Here is a 16,726-nt window from a genome sequence, read left to right as displayed (position 1 = left end):
TTATGAAAGCACTGCCACCATAATATTTTCTCTGAGCCACAGATGCCTTTATTAGAATTCATTCTCTTTAGGGTAAGGGGAATTGACAGTCAGGATGTCAAATATAAATATATTTTAAAATTCTCCGTGTGAATTTTTATACTGGAGTGAGAATGTTTTATTTTTAATTTTTTTCCTAAATTAGTTATTGCTTCAAAGTGCTATTAGTTCCTTATAAAATTAAATAATTGGGGTGGTATTTATTTTAAAAGCCAAACTGATGATTTAGAAACTAAGAACAATGTTTCCTTGGTATCCAAACAATCATTGATCCTTAATTGCTTTGTACACATGCCAATTATGACCTTCCTTAAAAATGCCCAAGGCAAAATGTTTTAATTCAGAGAAAGCATTATTCTGTGTTCAGGCTGAAATTATATATATATATATATTTGTGTGTTTGTTTTTCAGGCTGAAATTATAGATTAAAGATTATGCTGTGTACATATATTCCCCTGTATCTTTGAAAACACTTTAAAAATAATCTTATATTTTAGAAATTATTTTTATTCCTCTTACAAAAAAACTTTTTAGCTTCTTTAGGATTATATCTGGCCCATGGAAAGGACAGTTTTAACCTTTTATTTACTTCCTTAAAATTCAACTTTAAAAAATATATTTCATTATAGTTGTGGCTATGGGAATTCCAAAGCCATAGGAAGAAATGCTTGATGAATTCATTTGCATACCAATACCCAGAATGCTTTTCCAGCTCACTGCTATTTAATCGAAGTCAGCTGGTATCAGAGCCCTGGGAAAAAACTGAACCATTTTGACATGCTTCTCTGTGCATGCACTGAGTTCTTTTTCTGCACCAGGAGCACAATGAAAACTCAAAATTTCATCTCTCCTATGAAGTTTTTATAAATACTAGAATATTTTAAAATTTGTATTTCTTTACAACTTTCTTTTAACCCTTCCTATGAAACGTTACTCTAATTATTATTGTGATGAAATTCTAATGGATAAGTGGGTCTCGAACTATTGATTACTTGGAATATAAGTTAACTTGGGTAGCTGGTGACTCTGAACACAAGTGGGAGAATTGGAAGAACATATACTTCCATTTAAAACAAAGATGAAATTAGAGAGTGTTGTGTAGTTGGGGAGATCTATAGGTTTAGTGGCTGGAAGTTGATGGTCAAGGATCATGCAAGATAAGAATTCGGCAGATCTATTTTAGATTATTATGAAATGGTTCTGATCAGAGGTAAGGGCTAGTGAAGTAGAAAGTGCGAGTTTTCTAGAGTGTGTCAAAACGATGTCAACCAAAGCTATTTAATGGTATTGGGGATTCTTGTTAATATGTTATGGTGTGGTGATAGCATTGTGGATGTGGCTTTTTAAGAGGGTCATTCATTAGAGTCGTATATAAAAGTTTTACAGATTAAATGATATGATATCCAGGATTTTCTTTAAAATAACATGGGAGTGGGAGAAAAGAGTGGGGTAGAGATGAAATAAGATTGCCACGTGTTGGTAACTTTTGAATCTGGGCAATGGATACATGAGGGTTCATTATACTTATTCTGTCTACTCTTGAATCGGCTGAAAGTGTTCTACAATAAAAAGTTTTGAAGGTGAGAAATGAAGAAATAAGTCATAAGTTATAAGTCATAAGCATTTGAGTTAATCTTCATTTCCTTTTCTAAAAAAATGTTGTGATTTATGTTCTTAAGTACTTTATCACATACATCTGTATGAAAGAAAGTTACTTCCTTAATTAATAAATAAGAAAAGGGAAGCCATGCATATTTCTCTTGAGTTAATATCCTCCTTCTACCTGCTTTACAGCTTAGTCTATCTCTCCTGGATCTGTAATCATGTTCTCTCTTCTAGACCCTATTCAGTAATATTAAGAGTCTCTTTCATCTTAATTTTTGTCTTGGATCTCACATCCTCTTCTTATTACTCTCTCTTTTCTCTCTCTGCTTTCATAAGATTCTTTAAAGGATCGTCTTAAATTTTCTCTATTCCTTTCTTACTCTACCATTCTTTTAAAAAATAGTGGAAAATGTATCATGGATTCAAATAAGCAAATGACAATAAAATAAATACCCATGTATCAATTAGCTGTGAATAAATAGAATATTATCAATAACTTGAAATTTCTAATGTGTCTCCTTTATCTCCCTTTGGCTATTTTGTATATAATGAATAAGGTGGACACTATACTGAAACTTTTGCTTGTCTTTTCTATTTTTTTCTTTATTGATTTACCACTGTGTATATATTACTAAACACTATCACTCAGTTTTGCCTGCTTCTTAACATTTCACGCTTTGAATCATAATATAGTGTTTTTCTGTGTTATGCTTCTTTCACTCAACTATGTTTTAGGGATTCATCTATGTTGATAAAACTAATTAAGTTCATTTATTTTTACAAATGTATACATTTTCTTATAGCACGATCTATATATTTCATTGTTCGCAAACATTTATCCAGGTTTTATGCCCTTAGAATATAGTACTGTGCATATGCATATCCTAGCGTATATGCAAATGGTGACATGTATACGAATTCCTCCAGGGCATATTTGGGTCAAAACATGGCTATCTTTGTCTTATCTAGGTAAAGGCAAATTGTTTCCAAGATATGAACCACAACCAGTAACAAGTAAGTTTTCTCATAGTTTCAAATTATTGTATATTGTGTGTGGAATACTTTCATTAATGTGGTGTGCTGTCATATGAAGAAGTAACTTAATGAATTGTAAATTCTTTGATTGCTGAGAAGGTTGAGCATATATTCCTATGTTTTGTTGGACAGTCAAGTTTCCTACAGTGTGAATTGTCTCTTCAAGATGTTTGACAATTTCTATTTAATTTCTTAACCTTATTACACATAATGGTAGGAGTACTAGTCATTCTCCAATCCATTCAGTTTTGGTTGCTTCTGCCATATGTCCATAAATTTGCTCTTGTTGGGGTCTTTACTAATGTCCATGTTAATAAATCCAGTAGACAATTTTCGGTCTTCATTTTACTTGATTTTTAAATTTTTCCATTGCACTTAACAACTCCTTTTTTCCTTGGCATCATATTCTTCTGATTTTTCTCTACCCTGGCTTTTCTTTTCAGTCTCTGACTGCTTCTTTGCTGTTCCTCCTCTTCCTCCTTCTTTTCTTCCCCCCACCTCTCCCCCCCCCTTTTTTTTTACCAATCTCTAATAACTCTTGTTATTTAGGCTCTATCCTGAACTCTCTTTTCTTTTCACTATCTACTGTTTTCCTAGAACTTTATATGAGTGGCTCCTTTTGCCTAAATTCTACAATACATTTTCTTTCTTCCGCTCTATAAACCAATCCCCAGTCCTCCCCTCTCTGTTTCTCTTTTTCCTCCACCATTACCCAGTTCTCGCTGCTTTTAACACTCATTTAACACTACAGGTTTCATATTCAATGGAAATTACCCTGGAAGATCTTCCCCAACTTCTCAGTCCAAATGATACAAACTTTTATCACCCTGTGCTTTTCTTATGTATGTAGTTATTTGTGTATTTGATTCTTGACTATATGCCCCAGTAGACTCAAACATTCATGTGTTGACTCTGTACTTGTTTGTTCACACCTGCATCCCCTGCGCTCAGTATTGTTCCTGATATATAGTGGGGTCTTAGTAAATATTCTTGAATAAAAGAATAAACAGACTCAGGCCAATGACTTTGGATAACTGAAAGATGATATTCAACTGCAAAGGGAATTTAAGAGGGAATAGGGTTTATAAGAGAAGGCGAGGGTTTAGTTTTGGACATGTGATGTTCCAAATGCTTTTTTTTTTTTAAAGATTTTATTTATTTATTTGACAGAGATAGAGACAGCCAGCGAGAGAGGGAACACAAGCAGGGGGAGTGGGAGAGGAAGAAGGAGGCTCACAGCAGAGGAGCCTGATGTAGGGCTTGGTCCCACAATGCCGGGATCACACCCTGCGCCGAAGGCAGACGCTTAACCACTGTGCCACCCAGGCGCCCCCCAAATGCTTTTTGAGTGAGATAGTCATGAAGAAGGGCAACAGAATGCTTTGAACATGGATCTGACACTGAAGAGAACAGTATGGCTTGGGATTATTGATCTGTAAGTTATCAATACATGGAGGATAAATGAGATAAGGAGAAAAAAAAAATGGCCCAGGAGCACATGTAGTCTGAAAAAGAAAACTATAGACAGATGCACCCTAGGGGCTGATCTGGTCTAATTCAGCAACTTTACTGTCCTCTTTGGCAGATTTTCTCAGCTCAACATATTGGGCCTGAGAGGCACTGAGTTATAGAAATAAAATATTTAATTTTGTAACATTTCTGAATATATATTTTTCATATTTCCATATACTCTATAATGGGCAGAGCATTGTACAATAGGAAGGCATATGTCTATGTGTGCTTATTATTTTTTAACCATTATGCTTCTTAAAGTCCTCAGATAGCCTTCTAAAAGACTCAATAAAAGTCAAAATCTTTATATATCATGCCCTGTATGGTTGTCTGCCTCCTCCCAGTACATCTTTGTCTTCTCTTTTTCTGCTTTCCCATATGCTCTGACCCCACAGGCCACCTCAGTGTCCTCTGGAGATGCCAAGTGCCCCTCTGCCTCAAGTGCTTCCCCTGAGGAAGACAAGCTCCACCGATGTATTTGCTATTGGCATAGCTTGTTTCCTTCTTTCTTCATGTTTCTGGTCAAATATCACCTTAACTGAATGGCTTTACTTAACTCACCATCTGAAATAGCAACCTGTCCCCTTTATTCTGCTTTCGTTTTCTTCTTTTCCTCCTATTTATTTAACTTACATCTCTTCCCTGCCTCCTCTTCAATAGAATAAGGTTAATGAGAGCATGAGTCCTTGGTGTTGGCTCACTCTTATAACTCAATGCTTATACCAGTGCTTAGCACTTAAAAGCCATCTACAATGCTTGTGAAATGAATAAGGGTGTCAAAAAAGACAGCAGAAGATGCAGAAGAGTTACGGTGTGGTGATTAAGTTCAAGGATTCTCGTCTGCCTGCCTGCGTGTAAACTCTATCACCCACTTATTGGGCAAATTACTTATCTTTCTGTACCTCATTTTCCTTATATTTCAATTGAAGATCATAATTCCACTTACTTCTTAGTGTTACCATGAGGAGTAAAAAAGATATTACACAGAAACCCTAGTACCAGTGTGCAGTACATAGTAAGCCCTCAGTAAGCACTTAACCCTTATTATTAACAGCCCAAATCAATGCAACTTATGGATTTCACCATTTATTTGGGAAATAATTATTGAGTACCACTACATGCTAGACATTTTGTGGGGTTTACAATGATTAATAGTATATATATATACCTTAAAAACTATTTCATGAGACCAGAAATTAAAGATATATTTATCATTTAAATAATTTTGAATCAACCTGCAATTTATTATCAAGTGTCCAACACTCAAATACTCTTTTGAAGAATAGCATTTTTTTCTTTTTACTTTATACATCTGTAAGTACCAATTCAAATTTCCATCAGGGCTCAGCAAATTGATATTTACTGAAACTCTAACTGGGAAAATTCTCCCTTCAGCTCGTATGCTATTGATCCTCAGCTCAATGAAGAGAAACATAAAAATCTTCTAATAATTATACTCCCACTCCAAAATCTGTGGTTTACAAGCATAGGAAATAGTCAATGATAGATTCAAGATACAGCCCCTTTATCATTTATCTTACTTTAAATGTTATTCATTTTGCATTTTTTTTCCCCTGTGAGTTGAGGAAGCAATGAGTAAATGTGGCTTATGGCTTAAAATAACATGCATAAAGGTATTCAAAAACCATTCTTGCTCCTTCAGTCCCTACCGCTCACCCTAAACACCTGCTCAGGTGAGCACCAGTCAACAACACTTCTTCGAGACCACATCTTCTTAAGAAATTCATTTCTCTCTCTTTCTTTCTTTCTTTCTTTCTTTCTTTCTTTCTTTCTTTCTTTCTTTCTTTCTTTCCTCTTTCTCTCTTTCTTTTTTTTTTTTTTTTTGGTGTTCTCTCAAAAACTCCTTTAAAGCTCCTGTGATATGTTGCCTAGATCCTTGCTTATCACCTTGTGATCTGTGTTTGTTGGCTGCTGAATGATATTTTTCTGTTTTTGAAAGGCAGCATATTGTTTAATCTGAATTTCCTCAACATTAAAAAAATAATTTTTAAGAAGCAAGATAAAGGCCTATCTTTAAATCAGGTCTGATGTGTTTTCCAGGAAATTAACAATAGCTTTATGAGTAACTGTTATAATTTGGGCAGCATTTGAGGAGTTTCCTCTTCTTATCCCATTCCTCCAATCAAAACTATTCCCACCCATTGCTAGCCAGAGTGTAAAATACACATTCGAGTATAATTCTTTTGGATCCTGAAAGTTCTTAGTCCTTTCAGAGTCCTGTGCTCAAGTAAAAGTAATAATGAAGGAATATAAGTTCTATATTTTATTACTCTAGCACTCTAGGAACTTCAGAAATATGGTCTGTGTGCCTGGGGAGGTGGGGGATAGTGTCTTGGTGTGTGGAGAGGGGACATCATAAGAGACACTACAGAAGGGACTTATGAGAAAAGGCATCTATTTTGTTTTTTCCTAGAGCCTTCCATGAGAAAGTAGATTTAGATCTGTGAACTAGAATGCAGTTATAGTTCTAAAATTTAAGAATAAAAGGAGTATGTTTTAATTAATTGGGCTTTCATTGACACTTGCACTTCTTAATGGGAGGACAGAATATTTGATAAAAATAATTTAGTCTTATTAAGTTCTTTCTTTGACATTAGAAACCCTTAATTTCAAAAAAATATTTCCTATTAAGTTTGTGAGTCACTTACCAACCTTCCACCAAATATGTTATTAGTGTTATGGACATTTAGTGTGTTGCCAGTATGTGATTATTATCAATCAGCTGCTCTAAATAGTGTCATACATTTGCAATAGTTTTAGCCCAAGATACACTTCTACTTTCTTTTTTAATTTATTTTTGCACCAATAGGCTTCAACTTGCCCCCAAAGATTTTGTGAGCTAAGCCTCCTGATTGTTTTTAATGAAAAAAGCTTATTGCCATTAGCAAACTAGGTATAATGCTCATGACTAAAAGAATTATGAAACTCCTAGGGATGAGCTGGGGATTTTAATACTCTGCTTAAATCAAACAGAGAAATTAGGTTCAATGCTGAGAGAAGAGAATGCTGTTTACCAGGGCACATCTATGAGGTGGCTGTGATAAACCAGGCTCCATGCCAGATTAAAAAGGCAGGCTTCTTCTAGTCAAAGAAGCTTATAACCTTGTGCTGAAACAAAAACATAACTGATCCCTTAACAAGCAATGTTTCAAGCTCTCTGAAAGAAACCAATGAAGACACCAGAGAGAACTTTCAGCTGTATCTTGAATGTTGTTCAAGCATTTGGGAAAAAAACAAGGACATTTTAGGAAGAGGGAAGCATGTGCCCAGTAGTAGCCAGGAGTAGTACACTAAAATGTGTAGGCAAGATCAGAAAGATGGAGACGAGTGCTGAGAAGTAGAATAAGAGAGGCCGGGGGCTTTTTAAAGTGTGGTTGAGTATGGACTTCATCTTGTACATTATAAAAACTACTGCAGTTTTAGAAAGATCATTCGGAGTGCATTTTGAAAGATAGATTGAAGTCAGAATGGTATTCCTCTAATTAAGGCAAGAAATCAAGAGGAGGGGCGCCTGGGTAGCACAGTTGTTAAGCGTCTGCCTTCGGCTCAGGGCGTGATCCCGGCGTTGTGGGATCGAGCCCCACATCAGGCTCCTCCGCTATGAGCCTGCTTCTTCCTCTCCCACTCCCCCTGCTTGTGTTCCCTCTCTCGCTGGCTGTCTCTATCTCTGTCAAATAAATAAATAAAATCTTTAAAAAAGAAAAAAAAGGAAAAAGAAATCAAGAGGAAAGTGATTAAGTTAGTGCCTGTCGGAACTGAGAAGACAGGAGGAATTTCCGAGTTGCTTTGGGTAACTGACGGGTTAGAGAATGAAAGGAAAGTTTCTTGCTTGACAACTAGGTCAAGGGTAGCATATTTCGATAGAGCATATGGAGGGAGAAAACATGTAAGAGTGAAAGAGAATTTGTAGCTTGAGCACCTTTAACCTGAGGTTAACAGGATTTATGGGTAAAAATACATAGTAGGGAGTTAATAACAGTGATTAGTAGCTCTATAAAGAGATCTTGTCAAGAGATACAGAGTATTTGAACTTGTCAGGAATAGGAATGAGATAATACAGAGAGTGAGTAAGGTGAAACTGGAAATGGACGAAGAAAGGGACAGTGAGGAACATGGAAACTTAAGAGCCCTGTAGATAAGGCCAATGTCCAAAAGGGACAAACAGTGTTGTTGGAAGTGAGTAGAGAACCAACAGAATGTTGCATTATCCTAGCTAATGGAGACAGAACTTTCAAAGGTATGGGAATGGTCAGTACTGCCAAAGGTATCTTTGGGATCAAGGGAAATGAAGGCTTAAAATCGACCCTTGACTTTGGTAATTATGAGATGATTATTGATCTTAACAAAAGCAGTTTATTTTGGATATTAATCCCTTGTCAGATAAATGAATTGCAAATATCTTCTTCCATTCAGTAGATTCTCTTTTCATTTTGTTCATGGTTTCCTTTGCTGTGCAAAAGCTTTTTATTTTGGTGTATTCCCAATAGTTTATTTTTGTTTTTGTTTCCCATGCCTGAGAAGACTTATCTAGAAAAATGTTGCTAAGGTCAATGTCCAAAAGACTACTGCCTGTGTTTTCTTTTAGAAGTTTTATGGTTTCAGATCTCACATTTAGGTATTTAGTCCATTTTGAATTTACTTTTGTACATACGGTGTAAGATAGTGGTCCAGCTTCATTCTTTTACGTGTAGCTGTCCAGTTTTCCCTGTACTATCTACTGAAGAGACTTTTTTTTTCTCCATTGCATATTTGTATCTTCTTTGTCAATGATTAATTGATCATATAAGGATGGGTTTATTTCTGGGCTTTCTATTCTGGTCTGTTGATCTATGTTTCTGTTTTTGTGCCAGCACTATACTGTTTTGATTACTACAGCTTTGTAGTGTATCTTGAGATCTGGGATTGTGTGAACAAGAGTCAAATTTAGTGGTTAAGAAGGGTGTGGGAATTGTGGAAATTGAACATATGCATTGCATGTGACTCCTTACGAAGCTTGAGTCTAAAAGAAACAAGAAATTAAAAAATAAATTTGTGACATAGAGAGTAGGCAAGGAAAAAAGGTTTTCTAAATTTATTTTTCATCTTTTCTTTTTCCAATAAAAGATGACTAAAAGAACTCAGGTGAGAGGAAAAACATTAAAGAAATATATTGTATGTAATATCACTTTTCATTTATAAAATAAGATATTTAATGTCTATAGAAGCAGAAGGTATCTCTCAGAATAAAGGTGATCTTGATATTAAATACTTTATGAAAAACTCTATTTCTTTTCTATTATGATGTTGATCAGTAAAAACTTGATTGTTCAGCAGAAATATTGATCTAGATAAGAGGCAAAGGTCTATTCTTGAATAGGAATAAGGGCCATTTCTTTCCTGGAAGCAGCATGGGATGAGATTATGATGTTTGAGGAGTGAATCATTTTTTGAAAAAAGGTAAGAGGCAGGAAGTTGAGAAAATCAATTCTAGATGAACTTGGTTTTCTCTACAAAACAGGAGGCAAATATATAGTAAGGGTACATAAGTAAATGTTTAATATTGGTTTCAAAGGAATAATGAAGTTTTGGGACACATACTGTGGAAATGAAGAAGAGTACTAATAAAAGGCATTAAAAATTAATTTAATTAAAAAAATTAAAAATTACCCACCTAAAGGGCATTGTTCACATCAGAAGCCATATATTTGTAAAAGTCCCAAATGTCATGACTTTGATTTTTCTCTAGTACTGTTTAGTCCGTAGAAATAAAGAGAGTGGATGACTGTGCTTATCCAGGGCTGAATGTGTACAGGGCAGAATAGAGGACTTGAGATGCTGCCAACAGAAAGACGATTGTTGGCTGGATAAGGAAGAAGGTACAACCTGAAGAAAACCCACACAGAGACCTGGAGGACCAGGAAGAGTGATGCCTGATACTTCTGGAAGTGTAAGTGCACTCAGAGAAAAGAAGGAAAAGAGCCAGCACTTCTTACAAATGTATTGGGAACTACATACATCCAGAATGATTCCAAGTGCCGATGAATTGAAAGAAGCCCCAGGAAATACAAATGACCCTGAGGAAAAAAAAAATTTTACAAAACAAATCAGGATGATTTTTCAATTCATTATGTGTAAAGTGGTATCTTTAGGGCAAAGACAATAATACAAATACAGAGTAGAGAAATAGACAAAGATGAGTGGAATAGATTTGGGAAATATCTCAACAAAGGTCTTTGGGGTGGAGGAAACAATCTGGATTATTTTCTTTTAGGCAGTTTCAGAAATTTGAGGATTTAGGGACATTTTCGAAAAGTTAGTTGAATGTGTAAGGCAAGAAATATAAGTGAATTTCCTAACTGTAAGAAAGTAAAAAAAAATCTATGAAATTTTCTCCCATCTCTACCCATAGCACAAACAATAGGCTGTCAGGAGCAATGTGCACGAAATTGTTTGTTGCGTAGATATATTTATTTCAGGCAGAACATCAGGAGTCTGTATCATGTTCTCGGTTATAATTTACATAGTGACTTTGTATTTTTTTTCTCGCGGGTTCTAAAAATGTTTTTCTAGGAATGGATGGCTATATACAAAACAAGCATTAGCTAGTTCTCTGATGTCAGATTTATAATCATACAATACATTGAATAAGATAATAATAAATGACTCATGAATGGATCAAATGATGGATCTCATACTTGACGTGCACGTAGTCTTACCCTAGGCCACCGAGCCAGAATTTCAGATGGGCCCTTACCTTTTCATTGCTCTCTGTGGGCCATAGCTCTCGTCAAGCAGTGTCCCTGGACAGCTGGCTCTGCCATGAACCATCTGGAGTTCTTACTCCCTGGTGATGCCCATTACAGAAAAGTTTGAAGTCCTCAACTTCACCTTTAGGGAATCTATATATCATTTAATGAGACATTCAGCAGCACATCTGCAAGATGATGTTGACCAAAAAAAAAAAAATGTTTGGAAGAATTCTAACAGTTTTATTTTAAGAGAAATTATAACCATATAAAACTATTGGTATCTGGAGAGGTCTACCTTCCTAAGGAGCAAGCAACAAACACAAACTGAGCAATTACTATGTGCCAAGTACTGTGCTAAGTGCTTTGAATGAATTATTTCACTATGCTCACCAAATAATTATTTATAATTTAAAATTAGAAATCTGAGTTTTTATGGGTTAAGTAACTTAACCAATAATTGAAAAGTGGACTATGAATTCAGAACAGTTTGTGTACATGTGCTCATTCAACTTTTTGTTTATGGAGGACCTGCTGAGTTTAAGGTATTGTTTTAGGTACAAGGAATAAGAAGATATGTAAAACATACATTTCCATTCAAGCAGTTCATACTTTCATAGGCCACGTAAATATGCAGACCACCTTCTAGAATATACCATGGCAAGTTCTAAAATAGAACTCTGAAAACAGTTCTTTGGGGGTAGATAGGAGAACAGTTTTTCCTAAGGAACAAGAGAAAGATCTCACAGAGGAGGTGAATTTTGAACTGGGCTATGAAGTATGATTGGATTCTACTACAGAAACTTGGGGTACACTGGAATGATTCAGCTTGGGCATTTTGTTCTCTACAACTTGAGAAAACTGACAAGGTCTTATTTAAAAACATCTGTTGCCTTATGCTTTTGGAGGGTGGGAGTGGGTGGGTGGTAAACAGTAAAAAAAACAGAGGGAGGGAGGGAAGATCAAAGAGGAAAAGAAAAGAGAGTGGAGCCAGATATCAAGAAAGGAGAGGGAAATTTGGAAGTAGGTCTATGTAAAATAGAGAGAAAAGAAGGATTAATAATGATTTCAGAAGTGATTGAGAAAAGGAAAGACAGGAGCCAAGAGGAGAGAGGGAATCAGGGGACTGTTGAAATAAAACACGGGGAGGCATGATGAAGGAAACAGAGCAGAGATTTGGGTAAGAAGACAAAAGCAACTTTAAAAGATATTATTGCATGGTTATTTTATTTTATTTATTTATTTTAAAAGATTTTATTTATTTATTTGAAAGAGAGAGAGACAGAGCATGAGGGTGGGGTTGGGGGGGCAGGGAAGGGCCAAGCCTGAGGGAGATGAAGACTCCCATCTGAGCAGGGAGCCTCACGCTGGGGCTCCATCCCAGGACCCCTGGATCATGACCTGAGCCAAAGGCAGGTGCATAACTGACTGAGCCTCCCAGGCGCCCCTATTGCATGGTTATTTTAGGTTCTTATTATAAAAATATAATAACATGATAATTTTCATGGAAAATTTTCTCAGAAAAAAATGAAAATGCTTGTTCAGAGTAGCTAAAATCAAGAACACCCAGAACATGCTTTTGCCTTCCAAGTCCATACCAATGACATCTCCAAATACAGGAGATAAAAGTTAAAAAGTGGCAGCTTTCAAGTATCTTATTTTCTTGCTATGTGTCTGAACCATAATTTGAAAACAAAAAGCAGTGATGCTGATTTTGGAGCTCCTTTTCTGAAAAAAAAAAAATTGTAACTTTTCATGGAGAAGAAATGGCTTTGGTTTAGTATTTTTAAAAGGGTACTCAGTTCATATGTGACTTTCATATATGATTTTTCAACGTATGAGTTTTTATTAAATCCTGATCTTCTGTTTTACAAATTGGTGGATTGATTTGCTTTCAGAAAACAGAAGACATCTTCAAGGAAGTGGTGGTAATACAAGGCTTTGGTGCTTTGTGAAAACTCCATTTCTGTTTCTATAGAAATGTTTGTGTTTCAATTCCACTCCCACCCACTGTTTTTTTGTTGTTGTTGGTGCTGTTCTGATGTCTTTAAGGGTGTGTGTGTGTGTGTGTGTGTGTGTGTGTGTGTGTGTGTTTATGGTTTACGTTGTTGTCGTCGTTATTGTTGTAATAGAAAGACTTTGGGGTGTGGTAGACTTTTCTGACTCTATCGCTATAAACTCTTGCAACACATAACAAACAACCGATCAGAGAAATGGCAAACATTGTCTGTATTCTCTGTGCACTTGGCAGGGATTTTTCATATTGTACGTTATTGGCTCTGCTGTGTGATAGCACAACAGAGCCTTTGTAATGCTCTCGGCAGAGCTATTTATATGCTGCGACTCTACTAAGTATCCTTCCCTCTGCTGGTGTTCTTCCACAGACTCAAAGAAAGAGTGATTCGCCCAAATAAAAGAAGTATAGATTGACATTGCTCAGAGCACAGGAGGCTGCAAAGGCAAAATAAGTCTTTATATAGCTCACATTAAGTATTATTATATTCAATTGAATGGCAAAATGAAAGTTAGCCCAAAATGAAGTAAAAAGAGATTTCTTTGTGGCAGCCCAGGATAATTAGAATCTGGTTGGCATGCACCTGTGTTTGATGCTCCAAATATGTTGTGTCAAAGGGCTCTGGACCCCAGGGTCATCTGGCTTTTAGTGATTTCCTTCAACAACTGTGAGCATCAAAACTTAAAGAGATGAATGCCAAAAGGCCCCCTGTCACCTGTGGTCACTTTTTGAAATGGATTACTGAAAATTTAAATGACTCGGGTATGCACAGTACCCAATAAGTAGAGTAAATGTAAAATCCAACAACAACAAAAAAAGGGGAACGAATGTATTTTTATCTTCATTTTATCACATCCAAACTCGTCACTAACAATCTGAGGCTGATAGTTCAATTACGTGGGAAGATGCAATTATAATTTTCCTTCGTATCATATTTAGGTCGACACTGGATCACATATATTTGAGGCTTTATTTCCTTCTCAAAATTAACCTGAATCGTTCATGTTTTGCTGAACTCATTTAAAATTTGTCAGCGCCATTATGCTTGTACTTTTATAAGGACACTGGGCTGAGATGACATTCTAGCATTGGCTGGACATGGGATGTGTTCTCTGTTATCAAATTCAACCAACAAGGGCTTGCCTGCAATCTGACATTTGTATTCATATTAAAAGGTCTGATATTTGGATTCACTCATATTCAGTCATGACATGTTCAGCAGCATGACTTTAAAAATAGCATAAAATGCATAAAAATAATAAGGGAAAGAGATACTAGCAGAATGTGATACACCAGTTAATGTCACACTAACCCGAGGATATAGGAAATGTCAATTCTCCGTGGTTAAGGCGGACCACAGATGTGTGTGCGGTCCCAGGAAAAAATGATTATGTAAAAGACTGATGATCTTTTATTTGCTATTTGTTCACTTCTTGGTTAACTGTGTAAAAGATCAGGGAGACACAGAAAGAGTAACTTTTTGGTCCTTACCAGCACAGTAAGGTGAATCCTGGAGGAAAAAAACAAAACAAAAAAGAGCTTGCAGTTTTTAAAAATAAAGCCTTGTCACGTGCTTGCTTAATGAGTGCCATTATTTTGATGAAAAAGCAGGTACTTTGCTCTCCTGCCAGTATAATCCTGTATATTCCTTGCTTGGGGATTTTTAAAATATCTCCAACAACTGTATATCCAGTTGTTAGCTGACTTGTTTCCTCTGTGTAGGATATGAGCCCAAAATATTTACTTAGATTTATTATTTGGAAAATAGTTAAATAGATTGTATTCTATGAAAACTTGCTGAGCTAGCAAAAAATGAAGACGTGAAATGGCTTGTATTCCAACTTTCAATTTTAATGGGTATGACAAAATACTTATTGTAACAAAATTATGTTGAATAAGAGGAAGTTGACTGACTTGAAATACAGAGGATTTAGCTAGGTATAACACAACTATTCTTGGGGCGCCTGGGTGGCTCAGTGGGTTAAGCATCAACTTTCAGCTCAGGTCACGATCTCAGGGCCCTCAGATAGAGCCCCATGTTGGGCTCCCTGCTCAGTGGGGAATCTGCTTCTCCCTATCCCTCTGCCCTCCCCCCCCCCCGCCCGCTGTGTGCACTCTCTCTTAAATAAATAAATAAATAAATATTAAAAAAAAAAAACTTTTCTTTAAATTAGTTCCTAAAAAAAAATTAGGTTCCTAATTTGATTCCTCAAGAGGCTATAGAATTTTCCCTCTGAAAAATAATTATGCTAGATCTCAAAAGTATGGCATGGCCTTTGAAAATGCCAAATAGAGTATATAGAGCTTAGTTATCCTCAAATGACTTCTCCGAGTAGAAATTCAGGCAGAGAATGTCCAAAACAGTTTCTCCCGAAAGTATATCTTGTGAAATAGGCTATTTAAATATTTGGAAAAAATGGATTCTCCTGTCTAATATGTGTGGGACACCTTGGGTGTTTTTAACCCTCTCTCAAAAAAAATTTTTTTTAAAGATTTTATTTATTTACTTGTGAGAGAGCGCGAGAGAGCATGCAAGTGAGAGAGCACAAGCAGGGAGAGCAGCAGAGGGAGAAGGACAAGCAGACTCCCCGCTGAGCAGGCAGCCCTGACGTGGGACTTGATCCCAGGACCCTGAGATCATGACCTGAGCTGAAGGCAGTCACTGTGTAAAAGCGGTACCCCAACCCTTTCCCAAATTTCAAAATCATATTAACATATCAAACCCTTTGTGAAGGGCTACAATTAAGAAAACTGTTTACCTTTGCTTGACACAGCATTTTAAAATGTCTTTGACCATGAAATCACTTTATTACACAGTACCCGGGGAAACTAGCATTTCAGATAACACAATTTAGGCATATTGATTGACAGTGGAGTAACTAAAAGTAACTACATTTTAAAAATAAACTGACACACAAGGTATTAAGTAATGTAAAATATTATCTTGTTTGACATTCACTGTAAAGCCACTTGGCAGACATTATCTTCATTCAAAGATGAGAAAACTCAGATTCAGACAGGTTGATTTTACTGCTCTGGTAACAGGAACCATAGGAGTGACTGGGTCAGAATTCAAACCCAGGTCTATGTGATTTCAAAGCTCAGGATTAGCCCTCTGCGCTGTTATCTCGTAAAAAGTGTTTTGCTCTACAGTTAAGCCCATCACCTAATTTCTGTTACTCTCCATGGATCAGAAATAAAACAAATGACTCTTTCTAAAAGTAGAAAGTAATCAGTGATCGCATTTATTATCGCGATCGTGCTATTTTTACTTTTTAAGACACACAAACAAGCACTTAAATGACAAGAAGAACTTGAATTTGTTAGGAGCCCAGAGGAACAGAGCAGAAGCTAAGGAACTTAAGTGCTTCTGGCAGGATGAGATCAATAGGTTCCTTACTTCCTCTTCTCTTGGCTTAGATCCCAGGGGCCATTGTTCTATCACCCCTGTGCACCTTGCCCATTGCTTAACTCTCCCTACTTCCTTAGCGGCTTAGCAAATCACCTGGTTTTTTTCAATAACTCTCCACACTCTCCATGCATGCGTACAAGGTGACTGATCTGAAGTCACATGCTCTTTCCCTGTCCTCCACCACTAGTTCCTATTTTCTTTCCTCCACTCAGACTTCTTACCCAGCTCCGTATCATCACACTCTGCTGACAACCTTGCTACCTATTTCACAGAGCAAACAAAAGTATAGGTAAGAATCAGAAAAGAACTCGCACACGCTCCCACATGTGTCAGTGCACTTGCATGTGTGTCTGTGTTCTGCCT

General features: G+C 36.4%; 1 long non-coding RNA gene across 1 annotated transcript in view; it reads left to right on the top strand.

The window, feature by feature from the left end:
• LOC123791476 (uncharacterized) overlaps nt 1-16,726 on the top strand; it is a 507,626-nt gene that overhangs the window by 437,748 nt on the left and 53,152 nt on the right. Inside the window, exon 16 of the long non-coding RNA XR_006779388.2 lies at nt 2,614-2,658. This is a non-coding gene — a long non-coding RNA (uncharacterized LOC123791476). The remainder of the gene's footprint in view (nt 1-2,613; nt 2,659-16,726) is intronic.

The sequence above is a fragment of the Ursus americanus genome, chromosome 5 (assembly GCF_024610735.1).
Source record: "Ursus americanus isolate L20-20 chromosome 5, mUrsAme1.1.p, whole genome shotgun sequence".
Classification (NCBI taxonomy): Eukaryota; Metazoa; Chordata; class Mammalia; order Carnivora; family Ursidae; genus Ursus; species Ursus americanus.
The sequence above is the reverse complement of the archived record's forward strand: the minus strand, read 5'-3'. Positions and strand labels throughout refer to the sequence as shown.